This window comes from Chelmon rostratus, chromosome 7 (genome assembly GCF_017976325.1).
Source record: "Chelmon rostratus isolate fCheRos1 chromosome 7, fCheRos1.pri, whole genome shotgun sequence".
Taxonomy (NCBI): Eukaryota; Metazoa; Chordata; class Actinopteri; order Chaetodontiformes; family Chaetodontidae; genus Chelmon; species Chelmon rostratus.
Window position 1 is genome coordinate 2981869 of NC_055664.1, and position 11217 is coordinate 2993085.

Here is an 11217-nt window from a genome sequence, read left to right on the forward strand (position 1 = left end):
CGTATAGATATTGTATATTGTGAAGCTGTTTCTGCACAAAGACAATAAAACAGGCTAACTAATAAATTGAAACTGAATAAGAAGGTTAAAAATAAAACAACCTCTAGGATTGCGTGATGAATGCTGCAATCAAAGAAAACTTTTACCTTTCACCAGCCTGACATCACCTACCCACTGCGATGGCTGTAACTGAATACAATGAAGACACACATTCACCTGTTCACATTACATCTATCAATATAATCTGCCTGATTGCTTAAGATGACTCTCATTTTAAAGTGACACTGAATTCTAATGGTTTGCAAAGCATTTAAATAAATAAGGGACATTATTCAGAGAGATATTGAAATTCTGAAGTTGTCATTTCATACTTTTAACATCCCAGGCCCCTCACAAACACACAACACAAACCAGCTCTTTATCAAACCAAATGTTGTGATTAGTTCCATCGTGATAAATCATACCATAGATATATAGTTACGACTAGTTAGAAACACATCCATAATTGTACATTTCTAAAAATAACTTGCTGGTGAAGATGTGCAGAACTTCACTGCATGTACTACGTGGGAAAACCTTTTTTACTCTCGATAGCTGAACCATCTAGAAGCAGAAGTGTGTGGTGACCTCTGCCACCACTCCATCAGTTCTCACATGCTAACAGTGTGTCTGCTGTTGATGGAAAGCGGGAGGACGTTCACTCAGAGTGAGTTAGCTCTCCCTCATGTATGATGGAGCTAGGTGGCTCCAGTTGTCACTGCTAGCTCTGAGCTGTGTCTTAGCTGCTGTGCAGTGAATGCTCACACTCATTAATGATGTATGTAAGCAGGGCTGAGCTGTGCCAACACCGAGGATGAACAGTTTGACCTATTCTTCAAAATAGTTTCAGTAGATTTACTGAGCTCATGATGTGGGACATTGTACATGTCTGAATAAAAGGAAAACTATACTGTATGTGCGTGCAAAGAAAGAAAATATTCGAAAAACATTGCAGAAAGCAACAGTTATCTATTAATCATGCATGATGCGATTGATTCTACCAAGTGATTTTCACATAGCTGCCACTTGAGGCGTAGGAGCTTACATTTGGAGAATCCCCACATGCTGCAGGAGGAAACACCCAGTCGACTTCCAAATGTGTCAAAGTGTGTGTGGCTACACTTAAATGCCTTTGCGGAAACCCAAACCGCTGCTCTTACATTAATTGGCCACAGAGGATTTGGGGCACGATCTAATTTGACCACACAGCTTAATTCTTCCACATAATGAAGACTTAGGCTACTCTGTGACGTAGTCAAAACAACACCAGAATTCATCACGTGAAGCCAAGGAAAAAGCTAGTAAGTGGACCTTGAGTTGGAATTTTTTTTTTGGACGATGTGTTCCTGGGTTGTGACTCATGGTAATGTCTGCTAAGTCCAACAGGTTGAATTAAAAGAGCTGCTGAGGAAATGTATGATGTATGATATGTTATTAAAGTCGTATTAATTGAACCTATGCTAAGAAATGCTTTCTGCCATTTTTCCTTATCATATTTAAAATACACCTGGCATTATACGTGTGATAGGTAGCTTCTACTGTACCGTACCAAAACAAAGTTATTTCTTTCATTTAGTGTCCTCTACACGGATCAGCAGCAGCAGAGGATGCCTGGGACATGCAGCCTCAGTCCTTTATGCAGCCATCCTGTGCATACAGAAAACCCCTTTAAAAGTCAACACAGATACTAAAAGTCAACTGGAGACTGTTTTCAATCTATGTTTGCTTCTAACATTAGCTTAACCCCTTGACGTCTGAATTTATTTAGAATTATATTAAAAAATTAATTTTTTGTGTTTTTGCTTTCAAATTGATCCTAACTTAAGAGGAGTTTGTTAATTTTTCTGCAGCACATACAATAGATATAAATTTAGGTACGATGCAAATTAGCAACAACAGGCGTTAATGCTTAAATGCAATAAAAATACTTTTTTTCAAAATTAATAAATGTGCATCATAAAAACCATTCAAAATTAATTTATTTGATCAAAACAGCCACAAAATTGGCTTACAACCATTACATTGTAACAACAACACAGCGGATGTAGTTTTCACTTTGATCGGTCCGATGAGAAACCAGTGCTTGCAAAAGGTTCCTAGGTGTGTGTTGAATATGCACAAACTGGCATTAGAGGAATGCATGCACGATTCGGCTGCAATGTGGATTAAAGGGGTTTGATGCGAATTTGCGACAATCTGCGTTAAGGGGCTAATTAACTAGATAGCTAGCTACAGCTGATAAATTCTGCTGACAACAGTTGATTTCACCTAAGAAAATGAATGGTTGTTAACTAGACATGTGAAATCTACAGGGAGACAACCTTTATCTGAAATCAGACGCATTGTTTCAAATATTATTCGAGTGATAACTCACCACACTAATAATTGTGAACTGCAGATGTAATGTGCTAGAACGGAAAGCTTTGCAGGCAACGTATAGCATAGCAACAGCTACTGATGGGGTCCATGCTTGCCAAAATGTCAGTTGATTTTTTTTTATTTTAAACTTGGTGGCAACAGAACAGACAGTAAACACAACACTGACAAATAATCACCGCAAGTTATGAACATGAGTTCAATATTCACCGTTTTTTAGCTCTGTGTTTGGCCTCCACCAACTCCTGAGGGAAATACCTGCCACTTCAGCCAATAAATACTGCACTATGTGCACAAGCTAGAAGCTACCTTTGTTAATCTGCTGTTTGGTGCTGGAAAGAGAGAGCACGGAGGTTTTCTAAAAGGGGGGGTTTTCTTGCTGGAAGCAGCTGCCTGCTGCTGGAAACAATGAGCTGAAAGATGGTGAAATACTCAGAGCTAAGGGGAGCTGAAGTGTGGCTGATCATTTCTGAGGGTTTATCATTATGTGCGACATCTTTCACTTCACACATTGTCACCTGATCCATTGTTCATATAAAAATATTTAAAGCTTTCTTGCACACAAAAATAGACGTAAGTAGTTGTTTTCAATCTACTCCAAATTCAGGTACCTCCATCTTTAAATAAAGCAGGAAATGGTGGGATGTTGATGATATCGTATCAGATGATCAGATATTGTATCCAATTGCTCAATAAGACATGATGTCCAACAGCTCCATCCTAATATGTGCTAAAGCATGCTTGTGAAATGTGTTGGTGGTCAGCCATGAACAATATTACAGTGGAGGCCTGAGGAGGGGAGTCGAGACAGAAATCTCCACCTTGTCTGTGACGCACTGCGCCCACTTAAAGCTCGACATTGGTCAGGAGTGAAAATGGCCAATCAGTGATTAGAAAGGAAGCAGTGTGAAGAATGAGGAAGGGGGAGGGGGCTGACACTGCATCCAGCTAACAAGAAAGGAGCCTCGGCCTCCACCATTTTGGAGGTCGACAAACGACAGAGTAAGAAATGTGGTATCGCGCGTTAGTCGGACGCCCCTGCCCCACCTCCTGCCAATTACACCAGAAAATGTTTTGTCAGGGAGAGAAAAGGCCAGACTCCCACCACTGTAAATCTGACACCCTCTGACTCCCTCAACCACGACACCAAGAGCAGCTACGCTTCTAACGAGGGAAATCAGAGGAGTTTAGTCACAGCGCCACTGTGACGACACCCAGGGTGAAAATGGAAGGAAAATTAAGCAACCAACATTTCTAACCAGACACAATGAGAATGTAAGAGCGACAAAGCACTTTCTCTATGAATGACTCAATTATTCTGAATTATTTGCAAAACGCAAATTCACAATTTTTAAATAGTCTGATCCAGATGCCGGTAGGCAGGAAAATAATGTTTTTCAGCTCTAACAACAGCAGTTTGACATCTGCACCTTTTTTCACCATCATTAAAATGCCAGATTTCACACATTAATATGTTTCAATAACGTAGGGCTAAAATTAAATTTGTATTTTCTGCAACCTTGTCGTCCAAAATGACATTCATGATTTTCTTACATGTAGTTTTCATTTGCTAAAACAAATGCCCTGTTTTCAGCTATGTGGCACCGTATTTTTGACACAATCGGATGACTTTCTGATTTGTTTATTTAGCTTCAGAAATAGGGGAATTTTCTCAGCCCGTAAACGAAAGAAAGGAAAGTTAATGTGAAAAAATCAGAATCACCTAATTTGAAGTTACAAGGTTTTCACTGTGAAAATTTGCTTCTTTTCTTATTTTTTTCTTTTTGGATGAATAAAATATTACTGTCAAAACAGCACACTATTAGCATGAGACATAACAATGTTCTTATAGTGCAATTCTTTTGACGCAATGCAGTGTGTTGAAATGTTTTAATTTTCAACCATGCTCATATAAATACATTATAGAATATTTATTCAGTGGAGGATGCACCTATAGATCTAATCCTGATTGTAGTTGCATGAACATTTGGTTTTTGCGTGAAATCTCATGAGTTCATTTGGATCTGTCACACTGATGGAAGGTTCTATGAAAATATAATATATAAAATATAGCATTTCATAAAAAATGTGGGAGTCAGAGTTCAGTCTTGAGGATGGTGGTGTTTTTCTCCCTTCCAGTGATCACCAAATGGAACTCATATTTCCCAGTCCAACACTGGTGTCAGACTGACTTCTGCTGTTACCTCCTCCTGCTGCGACCACGTGACGGTGGGAGTGTGTGGAGGTTCAATTCCCCTCCAGAACCTCAGCTCAATTCTTGCTGCTATAAAAAAAAATCTAACTTTTTGATTGCACCAGATACTTGCAGAGGTGCTGCATGGGTCCAGCACAGTGAGGACTGACATTCCCCCAGTGGAGAGGAGACCGAAGGAGTACAGAGGTCAGAGAGCTGAGCGCAAAACAGGAGGTAAGAACAGACAGACAGAGATCACTAACACTGATCCAGAACTACTCTCTATTATTTTTAAGTGGAATGCTTTTTCATTTGTGATTAAAACTGTGTTTTTTCAGTGGAGTCTGCTGCATTTCTGCTAAGCTATCGAAAATAAACAAATACAAAGAGTTCATTTGGTCATATTTAAACATGAAGCAGCTTTCGGGTTCACTACTGCATGTTGACTTGTTTGGTTACTTTGGGCCAACAGCCACATTTCTGCACGTTTCCTGCTTAAATTAAATTCACCTACAGTAATTTCACATGGTGACTTTGGGGAAAAAGAAGCTATGTAAATATGAATCTAAATAAATATTTCATGATCTGCAACATTTTCTGATTAGGAGCTGGGCAACACAAGGCCCACAGTTCTCCCTAATGAATCCACCAGACTTTACAGGCTCTGAATGAGTTCAGAATTTAGTATAATTGTGTTCTGGCTAATTAGACTGATTGTCTGATTGGCTCTGACGGAATAAGGGCATTTACTGAGATAAATAACTACAGAGCCACATCACAGTGAAGGCTTTTGCAGAGTTTTTGTGGTGTGGATAGACATCAGTGTATACACAGCACGCACACACACACACATACACACATCCAGACACAGTCACAAGTCATGCATTATTTTACAGCAAATTAAATGTAGCCTATAGCGTGAAAAATATTCAAATAATGGAATATAAATGGCTGATTTATCGACTTTAGATGGGAGTAAATTAAGCAGAGGATGTGATGTTTGGAGTGGAAGTGAGGCAGGGTGAGAACCTGAGTGTAGTTAATAGTCTGAGGTTGGAGAATAAAGCGCCGAGCAGCAGCTCAATCTCCACTTTTCAGCAGTTGCAGAAAGTCGCAGCTGAGCGTCTGTCAGCAGCGCTACCAGGCTGCTGGGAAAGTCAGCCGAGCGGAGCTGCACACACACACACACACACACACACACACACACACACACACGCACACGGTGGCCGTTCATTCGCTCATGTCACCAACAGATATATAAGTCACACTGGCATCTGATTTATAGACGCGCTGCTTCATTTACTGCAAAACCACAAGCGCATATTTCACCTGCAAATACAGCGCGGCCTACGTGTCAATCACACACACACACACACACACACACACACACACACACACAGTCAGCGTGCCACAGCAGCTACCTTGTCCGTCTGATGCTGAGAAGATTTTCTTGAATATGATGTTGAAGTGTTTTTTGCATTGAGGCTGAGAGTCAGTGAAGATCACTGCAACGCCTCAAATGATCTGGACCGTTTTCTTGTTTTGTTTGTAAAAAAATAGAACAAAGCTCTAGTTTCCCGTTGTTTTAATTTCTATACTGTAAGTAAAGTGATGTATAAAACGTACAGTTAGAATCGCAGCAGGTAATCCTGATCATTCATTTGATGCCACTGGTTCGGAGCACTTCCACATGTCAGCAAACGCTCCGCAGGCCCACGCAGAGCCGCGAGGGAAGAGCAGAATAAAAGTAATCCATGAAAACTTTATTCAGTGTTGGGTGTTGCTGATAGTAAAAACTGCTGAGTGAAGAATAAATGTGGCTGTTTTAGTCTGTTACTGTGGAGAGGCTGTACAGAAGAGTTTTTCTGCTGCATTTTATCACTGAGATCGCTTCACGATGTGGTCAGGCGGGGAGAACATTTTGTTAGACTGATTATGAGATATTAAAATGCGGATTTTGATTTTATATTTAATATTAACTGTTATTGTTTTGCAAACCACTGTGTTGGAAAATGCTGTGTCGGCGGTCAGAAGTGACATTTGGTTTGATGGGCAGCAGAGTTTGGGGGTAAACTCTAATTCTTGATGTGGATTGTTGCTGAGGGCCATCATCATGGAGTCACCTTCCTGGCTGAAGTGGGGGACTTTATGCTTGTTCAGCTATAATATATGCTGTAGATGGTTTTGCATTGTAGCCTCACAGTGAGCAGTGTGTCAGCATCAGATCAGGTGAATGAAAGGCTTCCCGAGGGGCACTCCACCCTGGTCTGAAGTCGTGATGTGGAGCCGGTTCACCTCATATTGGCTTCATTTCGACTAGTTCAAGCACAAAACAGTTCTCAGAGAGTCTCGGTCCCCACAGATAATATGGAAAATGGTTGTGCAGTAGGCTGAATGGATTGAAAACGCATGTTAGCGGTGTGTTGGAAAGATACTGAATGTGGGCCTGTATGTTGGTGGTGCTGGTGGAGGTGTTACCGAGGCTCAGAGGAGCAACCGTCCGGCTGGAAGGCACTGTGCCCCCGCTGCAGCGTCAGGGTCGTGCCGGTGCGAGAGGCAGGGGGACACATCTCTCCCTGCTGCTTTCACACATCAAGGGGGCTGAGCAACCGTGTGTATGCAACGCGTAGCAATGTGTGTGTGTCTGTTTCCAAGAAAACACCCCACCGAGTTCCCCCTCCGAGCTCAGAGCGCGCACTGCACAGGCGCAGAACGCAGCTCGGTGCAGGAGAAGCTGAAGGGCACTAGGGCAGCCGGAGAGAACGACGCACCGACACTTTCCAGCGCACAGCCGCCGCTGCAGCCCCCTGAGTCCCACCGGAGAACAGGCGCTTTCAAAGCACGTGCAGCCGCCGCGAGAGGGAACACCCCGCTGTTCGCAGGCGGAAGACACAGCTCCAGCGCACAGGGATGGATTTAAGCAGATGATAGCTGAATGCATGAGGTACAGTACAGACACGTATGTGCTGCTGATTAGCCGCAGTGTAAATTGATTATCTGCTGATAATCTGCGCGCTTGTAAGCAGAGGTGTGTTTCAGACGGGGGTGTTAAGGGGAAGGTGTCAGAGGACAGGAGGGCTTTAAAAATGCACATGTCTGTGAGGGAAATCAGCTGCGATAATTAGACTCTTCAACTCCCACGACCCGACAGCCTGATGTGGAAGATGTGAGTGTGACAGCTGAGGGCAGAGAGACGGAGCAGGGAGACAGTCAGGAGGCTCCAGAGCTCCAGCAAATTTCACTTTGTTTTCTGTAAATTGCTTGTTTCTTATTTTTGTCTTGGATCTTTTTTATTTCTTATTGTTATGCAATAATATCATAAGCAAATTATGCAAAAACACTGGTCTAATTTATAGATGTAATTATATATTTGATTACATTTTTTACTATTAGAACAATTTAAAATAATAACACCTTATCCTCACAACTAAATTATTCTTATTATTCTCCTTACCGTTGTTGTTATACATGATTAAATCTTATTTTTAAATTGTATTGTTAAAATACTGGCCTGTACTTGGCATTGATATGAGCAGATCAAAATTTAAACGTAATGAATTAATGACGTGAATATTCTACATTTGATCTTAAATTCGTGTTGTAAATGAACGTGCTTCTATTTTTCAACGGAAGCTGGTGTTGAAAGGGTTTTTCATGCTCGTTAGCCTCGACACAACGTTTGGGCCTGTTATTCTCTTCTCTATGGAGAGGAAAGGAAAGCCATCCTCACTGGCCACTGAAGTCACTGTGGGCGCTTCGGCGCATTTTCTCTTGTGAATACTCTGTAATGTTGCGAGATGAAGCGCCAGGCTTCAGCTCTGTTTCCGATATTCCGTCTTTTTATGGTGATTTTCCAAAAGGAATTTCTCTTTCAGTAGGTTGTGGCGGATTTGTAAAGAAGTGGAATTAAATACCGTCAAACTATGCAGGTGATTAGATCTATTTTTTTACGTGCTTTATTTACGTTTTCATCAACGTCATGTCATATTGTTTGTTGTTGACACTGGAAAGCCTTCCTATTGATCTCTGGCCTAAATGTATCAGAACTGCACAAAATGGCGGCAGATTGAAATTTACAACCATCTCATTTAACACTCCTCATATTTCATATAACACACACACACATACACAACTCACACACAACCGATTGTTTTTTTCCTGAGTTTCTCAGGGTAGTTTTCTGAACATGAGAACGCTTTTTTACATCTGCACAGGAAAGTCACTAACACTGTTTATTGCTGCTGCACAGCATTACTTCTTCTTCTTGAAGTGCATTGTAATGTTTTACAAGCAGATTTATTTAAGCAAATTCTCACAGGACAAACAGCAGGCACAACCAGGCTCCCGTGAGGATTTAAATCCAATGTTTAAACACAATGTTATGTACTCAAATTCACATGAACAGCCCCTAATAGCACGTTAGAACAAAACTTCTGTTTTCTTTTATTTACTTTTTTTTCTTTACAGTGTTGACAGACATCAAAATGGCATAGTGCATGTAGGACTACGTGGCCTGAATAGTTTTGGGATTGAGTGTCCAGAGTGACAGAAACAGAAACAGGGTTCTGGCTCGTGCGGCTCTGTAAAAGAGGACCAGTGAAAGGCCCAGTTTCACGCTGTAAAACGGCTCTGTGGCCATTTCCCTGTCAGGCCTTATCTTTATTAGCTTTCACAAATGTCTCCATCAGTTTACTCTGGACGCCGCCTCTCCACTTTCATGGCAAAGAGAGTGGCCACTCTGTGTTCACAGGCCCGAGGAATGAACCACACTACGCTGTCAGGAACAGGGAGAAGCAACAGGTTTCTCACTGACACACAGCACGTTAGGTACTTTTCGCCTCATTTCGTCAAAAAGATTGGTAGATAAGATCATTTACAATACTATAAAGTCAAAGGAGAGTGATGAAAACTTGTGGTCAGTGTGAAATACAGAAAATAAAACATGATATGAAAGAGAAATTATAGCAGGAATATGAAATATGTCAGTCAGAAGCGTTGAAATTAATCATGCAAGAAAAGAGAATTTTTAATAGAGTAACCATGGTTGAAGTGGAAATAATTGTTTTGTTAGTCCCTGACCAGTAGTCCCAGCCAGGTCAGGAGCATTCAGAAAACAGTATCTGCAGTCTGGAGCTGGATGACACCCTCGAGAGTCTGAGGCGGACTGCAGCTCAGAGCAGCAGTAGCAGCAGCAGGATGGGACACAGACACAGATGGGGCTTATGAGGCAGTGTGAGGGACAATCTGCAGTGGTTCTATAGGTGTCGGAGACTGCAGGACACATAACCGTCAAAATACTGGCATGGATTACTACATCGTCCATTTTCTCTCACACTACACTAGTTTTGGCAGATTTTGTCAGCGGTTTTGCTCCTTTCTTCTTACAAAATCCAACCCATCTAATTAAAAGTGTTTTTCATCCCTGCCCTGCATGTTTCATAACTGAATTCAAATTTGCCCTTCAGGGGCTTCAGCTTTACAGTGTCTTACAGTACTTTACATGCATTCTCATAACTGCTCTCTTAGATGCAGTTTTTTTCTACAGGCTTGATCTCAGTATGTCAGAGTGATTCGCTGCTGAGGCTTTGATCCAGAGTCTCTTCCACAAATCTGAAATAAAACCTGAGCTTTTGATTTGGTAACTGTCTGCCATGGAGGAGAACAGCTCTAAGCATGGGCTAAGGTTCACACGAGACCATTATCATGTGCTGGGATGCTCTACATGCTCGATGAGATGGTATAGTACGGTAAAATTTGTGCAAGACTTTATGACCTCTTCATGCTAAAGAAGCACAGATGAGTACTAAAATACTAAACAACTGTGAGAAGGTTGCCCCAGTGCATGATGGGATGCAAGGCTGTCCACAATAGCTTTTGTCTTAAGCCACACTGATGCTGAAATACTCAAAATTTTAAAAAAATTATCCTTAAGGACAAATTGATGCAGAACTTAAAATAGAGGAAATCTAAATGGAGGTTTTGAATTGTGAAAGCTTATATATCATTATATCACGGCTGATTGTGTATTGTTTTTGTATTGCCCATATTTATATCGATTTTATCTAAGTTAGTTTTGTCTACGTTGTTTTGTATTGTTCATATCTTAATATGTGGGAATTTATGCTGTTCAAGGGAGACAAATATTCTTAACAACAGTATTTCAAAACTCAGTCTTCAATCAGGTCAACTGAACATTTCAACTGAATATGAGGTTTCCCTTCATGTTCAGCTGAGCCAGTTTTTCATGTGCACATGCAATAATAAGCCACTCTAAATTCTACTTGGCTCAAGTAAACACAAGTTATTTTCCACTTTATTTTCCATTTTCCTGAACCCAGAAAAAATAAGTTGCTGGACGACATGTGGAGTAATTTGAAAATTTGAAATGATGGCATTTATATTAGCAAACCTGAGCACCAGAAATTCCCTTTTTATACAATGCAATTAAACATTAGATATTTCAATTTCTGTTCTAATGAAAATGTGATATGATGGCCGGCATCTGCTGGGCTGTAACATCAACATTTTACTTCTATATTATTCACATTTACATTAAACAGGGCATGTATTAACTAACTGAAAAATTAACAGCTGGTTTATTTATTATG